Source organism: Suricata suricatta, chromosome 10 (assembly GCF_006229205.1).
Source record: "Suricata suricatta isolate VVHF042 chromosome 10, meerkat_22Aug2017_6uvM2_HiC, whole genome shotgun sequence".
In the NCBI taxonomy this organism is placed as follows: domain Eukaryota; kingdom Metazoa; phylum Chordata; class Mammalia; order Carnivora; family Herpestidae; genus Suricata; species Suricata suricatta.
Genome location: NC_043709.1, coordinates 122,223,241 through 122,235,244, shown reverse-complemented (window position 1 = coordinate 122,235,244; position 12,004 = coordinate 122,223,241). Strand labels below are relative to the sequence as shown.

General features: G+C 42.2%; 1 protein-coding gene across 15 annotated transcripts in view; it reads right to left on the bottom strand.

Moving 5' to 3' along the window:
- KIAA1217 (KIAA1217 ortholog) overlaps positions 1-12,004 on the bottom strand; it is a 426,188-nt gene that overhangs the window by 29,762 nt on the left and 384,422 nt on the right. The gene's annotated exons all lie outside the window — the stretch shown is intronic.

The window sequence follows — 12,004 nt, the reverse complement described above, 5'->3', positions numbered from 1 at the left end:
AGTACAGTTGGCATATGATGCTACATTAGTTTCAGGTGTACAAACAGTGATTCAACAATTGTATACGTTACTCAGTGTTCAATAAGCATAGTCACCATATAATATTATTATATTATTGACCATCCATTGATAGGTAGTCTTGTTTCCATATTTTGGCTATTCTAAATAGTGAGCAGTAAACATGGGAGTGCATATGTCTTTTTGAATTATTGTCTTGTTCCCTTTAGATAAATACCCAGAAGTGGAATTGCTGGATTATATGGTAGTTCTATTTTTATTTTTTGAGGAACCTCCATATTGTTTTCCAGAGTGGCCACACCAATTTACTTTCCCACTAACAGTGTGTGAGGCCTCCTTTTTCTCCACATTTGTAATTTCTCATCTTTTTGATGCCATCCATTGCAATGGGTGTGAGGTAACATCTCACTGTGGTTTTCATTTGCATTTCCCTGATGACGAATAAAGTTGAGTATCTCTTCATGTACCTGTTGGTCATCTTCTCTGGAAAATTATCTATTTGCAAATATTTTGTCCCATTCAGTAGGTTGCCTTTTCATTTGTTGATGGTCTCCTTTACTGTGCAGAAGCTGTTTGCTTTGATGTCACCCTATTTATTTACTTTTGTTGTTGTTGCTTTTACTTTTGGTGTTAGATTAAAAAATTCATTGCCAAGACCTATGTCAAGGAGCTTACCGCCTATGTTTTTTTTTCCCCCTAGGGATTTCATAGTTTCAGGCCTTACATTCCAGTCCTAAATCCATTTTAGGGTTAACTTTTGTGTTTGGTGGTCCAGTGTGCTTCTTTTTTCGTGAGGCATCCAGTGTTCCCAGCACCATTTACTGAAGAGACCTTTCTTTCCTCATTGTGTATTCTTGGCTCCTGTATCATTAATTAATTGACCATATATGTGCAGGATCATACTTCTGGGCTTTCTATTCTGTTCTATTGATCTGTGTGTCTGTTTTTATGCCAGTACATACTATGTTGAATATGATACCTTTGCAATATATTTTGAAATCAGGGAGTGTTGACTCCAGATTTATTCTATCTCAAGACTGCTTTGGGCTATTCAGGGCCTTTTGTGGTTCCACTTTGGATCAAACCTCAAACCCTGGCTACTGTAAGATTTTGGCATGTTTCTTAGACTCCCTTGGTCTCTACTTCCTTTTCTTTAAGGATGAGAATTCATTTCCTTTAGCAGAGCTAGTCTGAGGATCACAGGAGCTACTGTTTGGTATCAAATAGGTACTCAACAAATATTGATTTGACCATAGACTATTTCAGTGTATTAGTTAAAAGAGAGTCTGTGGTTGGGGCACCTGGGTGGCTCAGTTGGGTGGTCTCACAGTTTGTGGTTCAAGCTCCACATTGGGATCTATGCTGATAGCACAGAGCCTGCTTGGGATTCTCCCTCCCCTGTTCTCTCTCTCTTAAAAGAAATAAGTAAAGTTAAAAAGAGGATCTGTGTCCCTCTTGTTTATATAAGTCAATGTACCAAATACCATGTAATCACAGACCAGTAAAACATAGTACTTGATGTTGATGGCTGTAGTAACAATGATTCCAGATGAGCTCAAGGTTCTTGGCAATTTGTTATTTCCCCTGGATTTTACGTAGGCTGTTTGCATTCATGAAGCCACAATATCCACATAACTTTCCATGTAGTTTCTGGAGCACTCTTGTTCCTTACCCCGGAGAGTATAAATTGTGTGGTTTACATCTTGCATCAGAAGAGCCTCGTCAACCACGTGAGTCCTATGTCCAACTCCTGTATTAAATGTTTCTCTGGACAGGAGAGTTTTCTAATAGCACATCCATCAAGTGAATTCATCCAATCAGCCTCAAAGACAGGAGTTATAGTATACCTAAAGTTTCCCTGAAATTTCAATGAGCTGTTATTAGGGTTTCGCTTTGTTTTCTGGTTTCATGGACGGTCACACAACTACTGTGTGTGACCTCATGAGAATGTCTTTGTTCATTGTCTGCTATTTGTGCAGTGCCCTCTGACCATATTACCCTCAACTCGAAACTTCATCATGTTCTTTTTTTGTTGAATAAACATAAAACATTTCAACATGAGCCACAAGCAGAACCACGGTCATGTTCCAACATCAGCTCTGTACTAATTACTGGCCATCCAGAAAGAGACTGCCCGGGTCCAATTTCTAGTTTTACCCCACAGTAGCCATGTGACTGTGGGCAAATTACTCACTGGTGTCTATCCATAAAAAGGGGCAATCATGATTCCCATCTCACAGGCTGGTAATGGAGATTCAGTGTGGGAATAAAATGCTCACAACAGCCTCTGGCACACACCGGGCCCTGGTGGTGGGGCCTGCAGTTTTGTCTGGAAGGAAACCAAATAAAAATGTGCCACTCCTGCGTTACCCCCTCTGTACGACTCATAGTTATGCTCTCATGGCTTTTGCTACTGATGTCTTTTTATTGTGGTCTTAAAAACAGTCCGCATATTGCTAAAAGTCACCATGTATGGAGACAGTGCACAGTGGGCGACCTCCTCCCATGTTCTCCACAGCTACAGCTTTGCCCACAAGGCACAGGGAAGGCTCACCCTCTCCCACATCGCCATACTCCTCATGAGACATACAGCTGGCAATCCCTGCTCTGGCCGCACAAACATCCTTTCTTTCTGTTCTTTGGCTGGCTGGGCTCCTTTCTGCCACAGGGACATTGCACCTGCTATTCCCTTCATGTGGTTAATTTCTGCTCTCCACAGAGTCTCCAGGATACAGGGCCACTCACGGCAGGTACCCAATAAATACTGATAAATGCCTGGACTGAGCAGTATGCTGATCGGAACGAACAAAGGAGAATCCAAAATTCCTTCCTAGATGGTAGACACATGGGGTGCCCCACGGGCTCAGATATGCCTTGGGCTCAGCTTTCATGCCCTGACTTGCTCTGACTGCAGTGGTTGTTGAATATACACAGCAGCACTGCCAGCTACCAAAACAGTATGTCAAATCCCCCAGAGCTATTTCCTTTGAAGGGGTGGGGAGATAAGGGGTCACAGGTATGCAAGGGACAAATAAGGACTTGACTACAAATGCTGAAAAGGGACACCTGGGTCCTGTCCCCTGAGAGATTCTGATTTCATTGGTCCACTGGGCAACTGGGCACTGGGAATTCTTTCAACTCCCCAGATGATTCTGAAAGTCACCAAGGATAAACATTATGGTCTAAGAGAAGGGCTCTTGAATGGATGGGTGATGTCACGGCCCTCTGTACCTAACCCTCCCCCCAAATTGCACAGATAGGCTCCAAAAATTTACGGTCCTGTGAGCAGTAGATATGAACAGTGGCTATCAAGCTGTAAGTTAGTACAGGAATATTTAAAATTCTGAACGTTGAAATCTGGACAGCAGGAGAAGTAGAGCCCTCAGAGGCGAAGTGACTTGTTCAGGGTCACTCAGTGATTAAGGGCAGAGTCAGGGTGAGGACCAAGTCTTCGGGGTTCCAGTAGTATTTTTCAACCACCCCGTTTCTCCTCTAACAAGGCAGGGGCACGTCTGTTTTATTTCCAGCCACCAAGCACGGTTTCTGGCACAGAAGGTCCCCAATACACATTTGCTGTACAAGTGACGTTCAGTAGAACATCACTCAGGAGTGCAGACGTATCAGAAGAATGTATGTAATATTCAAGTTATTCAACTGGTAACACGGTCCAATTGCATTAAAATTCTTCTACCTGGAGAGGAAGCTCACCTGGAGTCCCAGGTTACATGATCCTCCTTCCAGAAAGAGGGGCTTACCGGAGCCAGCTGGAGGGAAGAGAGAGGGAATTTTCCATAGCCCAGTGCTGGCACTGGGCAATGAATCATGAGGGAATAAGCATGTGCCCACGTTCTCCTTCTCCGTTCCTCTAGTCCCGCTGCCCTCCTGGACAGTGTTCTAGCTCGTGTCCCTAGAACAGAGGACTCTCACACCCCAGCAGTATGTGGAGGGACAAGCTGAAGGCAGGATCTGCATCTAGATCAGCCTCTCTCTCTAAGTGCTTCAAATAAATAGCGGTTCAAATCATTACATTCATTTTTGCTCAGCAATGACACCTACCTTTCAATTAACTTAAAAAAACCCTTCTACGACAGGGCGCAAGCAATAAAATATACCCATTTTAAGTGCCCCAGTCAGTGATTTTTGACAAATGTATACACCAGGGTCACCACCACTGAAAAGACAGACATTTTTTATCGCCCTAGAATATCCCTTCATGACCTTTTGCAATCAGTCCCCTAAACGCCAGCCCAGAGAAACCACCGATCTGTTTTCTGTCCCTATAGGGTAGCTCTTCTCTTCTGCATGGAAATATCCATGAAATTACACAATGTGGAATCTTCCGGGTGGCTTCTTCCCTTCCAGGGTGTTGTTGAGTGTGTTAGTGGTTCATTTTTGCCAAGGCTGAGTGGTATTCCATTGCATGGAAAAGTCAATTGCATGGATTTATATTGTATGTACTAATATTTTTATATGTTTGCATATTGACTTGATTCCGGTGATCCTGATCTAATTTATTTATTTCTGGTAGCAATTTTTGTAGTCTTTCTGATTCTATATATACACAATCATGTCATTTGTGAGTAAAGACAATTTTACTTTCCTATACGTATGCCTTTTCTTTCTTTTTCTAGTCTTATTGCACTGGCTAGGATTGTCAGTACAGTACTCAATGGAAGTGACAGCAGGGGCGCCTGGGTGGCTCAGTCGGTTAAGTGTCCGGCTTCGGCTCAGATTATGATCTCAGAGCTCGTGGGTTCAAGCCCCACGTCGGGCTCTATGCTGACAGCTAGCTCAGAGCCTGGAGCCTGTCTTTGGATTCTGTATCTCCCTCTCTCTCTGACCCTCCCCTGCTCACAATGTCTCTGTCTCTCAAAAATAAATAAAAAACATTAAAAAATTAAAAAAAAAATGAAGTGACAGCAGACTTCCTGGCTGCTCTTGTTTCTGATTTTATGGGAAACGTGCAGTGTTTCTCCATTAACTATATTTTCTGTAGGTTTTTCAAAAGTGTCCTTCTACTAGAGGGCTGAATGTTTTTGTCACCAGCATTGAATTTTATCCCATGGTTTTTCTGTATTTATTGAAATGATATGATTTTTCTCTTTTATTTCATTAATAAGGTCAAATACATTGATTCTTTTTTTTTATATTAAAACACTCTTGCAGTCCTGGGATGCAAATCAGGATAATATATTATTCTCTTTAAATATTGCTGGATTTAGTTGCTAAGATCTTGTTTTAGATTTGTTACAGATACTTTCATGAGTGATATTGGTTTATATTTCCTTTTCTTAAAATATCTTTTGTTTTGCTTGTAAGGTGATGCTGGCTTCATAAAACCACTTGGGAAGTGTCCTCTATTTTATGAAGTAGTTTTGGGTTTTTTTTTTCCTTTTAATACTGCAAAGATTTCATTTCATTGTTTCCAGACTTGAGCTGTGTCTCTAACAAGAAGTAGGTGTTAATTCTTATTTATACTTTTCTGTACGAAAGGTATTCCCACCCCACCACCCCACCTCACTGGCTGCCTTTAAGATACTTTTATTTATTCCTTTTTTTGTTTTGTTTTGCTTTTTTTTTTTTTTTTTTTTGTTTCTGGTCTAGGGCTTTGTTGAACGTTTTTGGTCTGTGGATTTACAGGTTTCCTCACATTTAGAAAAATTGCAGCCATTATTTCTTCTAATATTTTTCTCTTTTCCCTGGACCACTTAATATTGTTCCACAAATCATTAAGTTTTAGTTCATTTTCTTCACTATTTATCTCTCTATACTTCAGTTTGAGCAGTTTCTGTTGCTATGTTTTCAAGTTGACTAATATTTTGTCTTGACGCTAATAAATCTTCTGTGAAGTCCATTCACAGATATTGTGTTTTGTAGCCCTTGAAAGTTACACTTAGATTCTTTTATATCTTTCTGTTTTTTGCCTCCATGTGTTCATGTTTTCTTTAAATCCTTGAGAATAATAATTATAGCTGTTTTAAAGTCCATGATGCTGTTTTTGTTATTCCTGCCATTAGAAGTTGCCTTCTATCAACTAAATTTTCTTAAGGTTACGAATCACATGTCTAGTAATTTTTGACTGAGTGCTAGGCAGGCAGTTTTGGATTTTGTTTTCCTTTACAGATGGGAGTTTCTTTGGTAGATGGTTCCGTTACTTGTGGATCATTTTTGTTCTTTCGAGGCTTGGTTTTAAGCTTTGTTAGGGTGAATCTAGGGTAGCCTTTACTCTGGGACTAGTTTAGTCCTAAAACTGGAACATGGTTCTTCTCTGATCTCTATTGAATGCCCAGGTGACCAACGAAGCATCTTTACTTTTGCTTGTCAAAGAATGAACACATCCCAGCCCTATGTAAGCTCTGGGGAGTTTTTATCTCAGAGCCCCCCACCTTGTTGTTGCCTGGCTTGGTGGTCTTTCACACTACACGTGCTTGGCTTTTTATTCAATAACAGAGCACAGATTTATAGTCTTTTCTCTGCAGAGCTTTCTCTTACTGGGCACTCAATTCCACAAAGTCTAGCTGTTTCAGGTCTCTAAATTTCGATCTTATTGCCTCAGTTAGATTGTCAGTGCTCTGCTTGAGTTACTACTTTCCACATCATGATCCAAAAAGCACCCCCAGGCAGAACGTTAAGTCAGTGCAGGTTTCACTTCTTTGCTTCCATACTCCTAAGGATTACAATTTGTTGTCTATTATCCAATGCCTGGAAATAGCTGTACCACTTTTATTTTTTCAGCGTTCTAGTTGTCAACAGTGGGAAGGCAAGTACAGTTACAGTTACCCCTCATTCTGGAAACCTAAATTTATTGTAAATGCTATGCCTCAGAAATAACTGTTCTTGGTCATTAAATATTTAATTAAACCAAATAAGTTGTCCCTATCAACATTAAGAAGCTAGGGAACTGCCTAAATCTAATTTCACCCACCTTCAATTGGACAATGTGCCTCATATACTCAACCTTAATTTCTTAGGTAAAACCTAAGTCTAGCCCACACTGTCTTACAGTGAAACTGACTTCCTGTCCAGCAGTGACACTGAATAGTGGTTGTACCACAAATCAGGAAGATTCATGATGATAGCCAGACTCCAGAATAACTCCAGGCTACCTGGCTAATTAAGTTCCCCAGGCTACAGGGAATACCATATAAGATGCCTAGTCACAACCACATGTTATCTGGAAGATGGCTCCCCATGGCTCCCCATGTTAGATGGCCCTCATGTGATGGTCCACCTAGGGCTTGGTGCCTTGCACGGCAGTGTGATCATCAAACCCTGAATGAATTCCATTTATTATTTCTGCCCCGTGGGGAAAAATAGATCTTCTCAGCATGGGCCAACCTCTAGTGTGCTTTTTTCAGGAATTCACATTCCCATGCTCATTTTTTTGGATGTCAGAAGATAAATGAGACTCTGGCCAATTTCTATGAGGCACTATCTTATCTAAAAAGACACCTTAAGATAACACTACTAATTATATCATTTCAGATACAAGGTCTCTGTGTACTGCCATGTTTCTTTTTTATGTTGGTATTTTACCTTCTTCCTCTCTTAGAGTGCATAGTAAATTCTCAGAAGTCTCAAAAATGGAACCCTAAGTTCAGAATAACTTCATTTAAAAAAATTATCAGGAGGCAGAATAAGGAAATCGGAGCCAAGAAAAAAAAAACCGTGGGAATTAGAGAAGATGTGTCCATTATCTCTTTAGGCCAAGTCTCATTTGGCCCTTACAGAACTTGTACCATATCTTCCAGAAACTTCTCTCTCCCCTGAGCCCACAGAGAGGAAAAGAACTGCAGTCACTTCAGTGGCTATGGGCTTGCTTTGGGAAAATCCAAGTACTGTGGCATTTTTGAAAAAAGAGGTAGCTCATCATTTAGGAAAAGAAAGCTTTTTCTAAATCTCTCCAGAAACAGCCATGGATAAAGACAATCTTTTGAAGGTAACATTTGTTAGGTATAAGACCTTCATCTATCCTGTTTTCATTATTGCCAGCTAATTGCTGACCTGAGTATTACCATAGAATGTTCCGTATGGCTCTTGTATGAATTATAACTAAGTCGAGAACATGTTCTATTAGCCACCGGAGGTGAGGTGCATTGTTTGAAGTCAGGGCTTTGAAGTCACCGGGCGTGTATTTCACATATACAGGGCGGCGGGAACCTCATCTATTTCTGCTTCACTCTTGTGACAGCTGACGGAGGTCACAACATTTCCAAGAAGCATCTCAATGCACCGAGGATTCATAATACCCAAGAGCAATAGTTCTTACCCTGGAGCATTCTAGAATCACCAGTGCCTGGCCCTTGGTTCACATCAATGAAGTCAGACTCTGGCACTGGTCCTTGGGTATTGATGTTTTTGTCAAAGGCCTCAGGTGATTCTAATCGGTACCCAGGATTAAGAACCATTCTCTCAGACCAATAATTCATGCGAAATTGGAGAGCAGAGAATTATACGAATAAAGTTTCACTGGTTTTCTTCATCTTCTGCTTAGGCTCCTTTTGCCTCTCCTGACATTCTTTTTGCCCTACTTAAATCTAGCCATCCCACTGTGTCCTCATCAAATTTCCATTCCTGAGAATAATCCATCAATTCTGAAAATAAAATGCTCAAATAGGATACACTCTACCGTCTAGGATTTTCCAGTGATTTAATTATCTAATTACTGGAGCCGGCTGCCAAGCACAAAAGATTTCATTCAGTTTCACTATTTTATAACGTAGTTCAAAGAACATTTGAATTTCTAATTTAATTTTTGTTCTTTTGAGACTCTTCTGCGGAGTTTCGTATATCTCTAATGATGGTTCCATTATTGGACTTATAATCACTTTGGGGTTACACTTCCTTTTTAGTGTATAATACATATGCCGAAAGAGAATTGGTTCCAAGATAGCTTAATTATTCTAAGCTGTTTTTGTCTTAAAGAGACTCCCCTGGCTGAAACGACAAGAGGCTTGACAGGGAGGAAAGCTGATGGGGACACAGGAAACACGAAGATGAAGTAGGAACAACTTCAGGTTAGGTTACCGTCAGGTTCGCTAATAAAATGTTCAGCCTTCCCTACACATCTGCTCCTTAAACCGCACAAATTTCAAAGCTCAAGGGCATGGCGGCTCATTTTTCTTTATACCTCCCAAAGCCAGAAAAGCTGAGCAATTCTGGGGCAATAAAGGAACGTGCATGCTTAAGATAGCATTCGCAGACCTTGACCGATGAGCGGCATTGTTTGAAGAGCTAGGATTCCAAAACTGAGTGGCCACAGTTCAAGGTCTGCAAGGAGTGGCGAGTTGTGGGGAACTCCCGTGACCCCCACAGCCAGCCAGGAAACCAAATAATGCCATCACTGGAGGGGCGCCTGGGCGGCTCAGTTGGTTGAGTGTCCGACTTCAGGTTTGTGGGTTCGAGCCCCATGTCGGGCTCTGTGCTGGCAGCTCAATACCTGGAGCCCGCTACAGATTCTGTGTCTCCTTCTCTCTCTGCATCTCTCCTACTCATGCTCTCTCTCTATTGAAAATAAATAAACTTAAAAAAATAATAATGCTGTCACTGGGGTGATGGCACAGCCACATGCATCAGCTTCCATTGCTTCCACATGCATACTTCCGAGGTGCAGACGCTAAAGCAATCCCACCTCTTCCCCATACCAACAAACGTTCACTTTGGAAAACAGTAGGTACTCCTATACAAACGATATTTAGGAATTTTTTTCTCCTGAGGGTCTAGGGAAAAGCGACAGTTTCCAAATGGCCAGCAGGTGGCGCTCACAGGCAGAAGCCATGTGAGAAGGGGCTTTACCCTCCAAAAATCGCAGGTAAGAACCTGGGACACAGCAGACCCAGTGTGGCCTGCACACTTGTCAACTGATCTTCAGGATGCTCAATAATTGGTTTTTAATTACTTCCCAACAGTTCTAGAATGAATACAAATATAGCACATAAAACCTGTATTTCCAGAAAAAAAAAACACTGGACTCTAATTCTGTCAGGTTGAGAACTGTTCTGGACTGTTCTTGAGAAGGGCCGACTTGCCATTGTCCCTCCTCCACTTCGCTTGTTAAGTTGCTGCCTGGACACTGTGGGCACTGGACTTTGTCACCCGGGCACACACCCTCAGCCCAGCCCGGGCGCGTCACTTCACCACAAAGTGTATTTAAAATTGCAAAGTGAGGAGAAGGTCACGTAGAGGATAGAGAACGTCACAGATGACTTGATTCAGAAGAGCACAGAAATGACTTCGCCTGGGATGTCTAAGGTATCCTGGATGCTGCCTGGGAGACAGAGTCGCCTCTGGAGACCCGAGCCCTGAGCAGTGTGGTCTCACAGCCCTCACGGTCCAAGGTGGGGCCCCAGGGCACGGCTCTCAAGTCAGCTGGCTCTCTGTCTATTCCCTCCGAGGTAGGGGGCAAGAGGAAATCACCACCTTCGCTTTAATTAGGTGCTGAAAAATGCGGGGCTCAGGCCACGAGCGAGCTGAAGAGAGACAATCAGGGGCATGAAGCCCTTTCCACATGGCAAGTCCCTTACCAGCCCAGGGGGTCACACCTGCTACTGAGGACGCTGTGCTCCTGTAAGTGCTCAGGGTTCTCAACTGGGTTGACTTCTACCAAGGTTTATTTTTTTTTAATGTTTTTTTATTTATTTTTGAGAGACAGAGAGAGTGCGAACAGGAGAGGGTCAGAGAGAGAGGGAGACACAGAATCTGAAGCAGCCTCCAGGCTCTGAGCTGTCAGCACAGAGCCCTATGCGGGGCTCAAGCCCAAGAACCTTGAGATCATGACCTGAGCTGAAGTCAGATGCTTTACTGGCTGAGCCACCCAGGCTTCCCTAAAATGTAACTCTTTGAATAATAGTAAATTTTACTCCTGACACTGATTCTCACCTACTGATTCCAACAATTGAAACAATTTGGTTCAAATTTTTTGTCAGTAAATAAAGTTGGGCTCTTAACATATAACTCTGAAATTCAATTGAATTAGTTTTAAATTTTTTTAATGTTTTATTTATTTTTGAGAGACAGAGACTATGAGAGAGGGAGGGGCACAGAGAAGGAGACACAGAATCCGAAGCAGGCTCCAGGCTCTGAGCTGTCAGCAAAGAGCCCGGCACGGGGCTTGAACCCACGAACTGTGAGATCATGACCTGAGCTGAAGCCGGACGCTTAACCTACTGAGCCACCCAGGCGCCCCTCTACCAAGGTTTAAATGAACTTCTTGAAGTCGGGGAAGGTGCCAGGTACGAAGCCCGTACGACACCTCCGATGATCAACCCGCCACAGAGGTAGGGGCATGAGGCTGAGGCGTGAACCATCTCCCAGAGACCTCATACAGCGATGTCATAAAGATGCATGGCCCCAGCTCCTGATACCCGGACCCACCAGATGCGCTATCCTGCTCCAACAGATTGATGGGATCGATTCACCAACATTAGCGACACAAAGGGTCGTTTTCCCTCCCTGCTGATTCCCACGCAGTTCACATATTCCTGAACAATGGGAAGAGGTACGGAAAATACAGAACACACAATCCATACGAAATGCAAGTGTTTTCCTCAACAAATCGTCCATGAGTGCTTCTTTTCCTTATTAATTCATCTTCTAGTCTGAACTCGTATTTCTAAAATACATCATAGTTCCTTGCAAAAAAAAAAAAAAAAAAAAAAAGGCTTAGCTTTGTGCATACTCATTGAAGAGAAGCCAGGAGGCGAAACCCCACAAGTAGTAAGTCTTAACTGGCTATTAGAGTGCTCCACAGGCTGCTCTCTTCTAGCTCTTCTCCAAAAACCGAGATGTATTTAAGGAAAGGTATTAAGCAGGCTGTGTTGTAGCCTATGAACAAGTAATATATTGTATCATTTATCTTGAATGTATCATAGATAAGCTGCTATATAACGATTGCCACTTCAGATAGCTGTGAAATTAGGTGATTAACTAGTTGTTACTTAACCTTCTAATTTCTGTAGAAGTCTAATTACATGAAACAGAAGTTGGT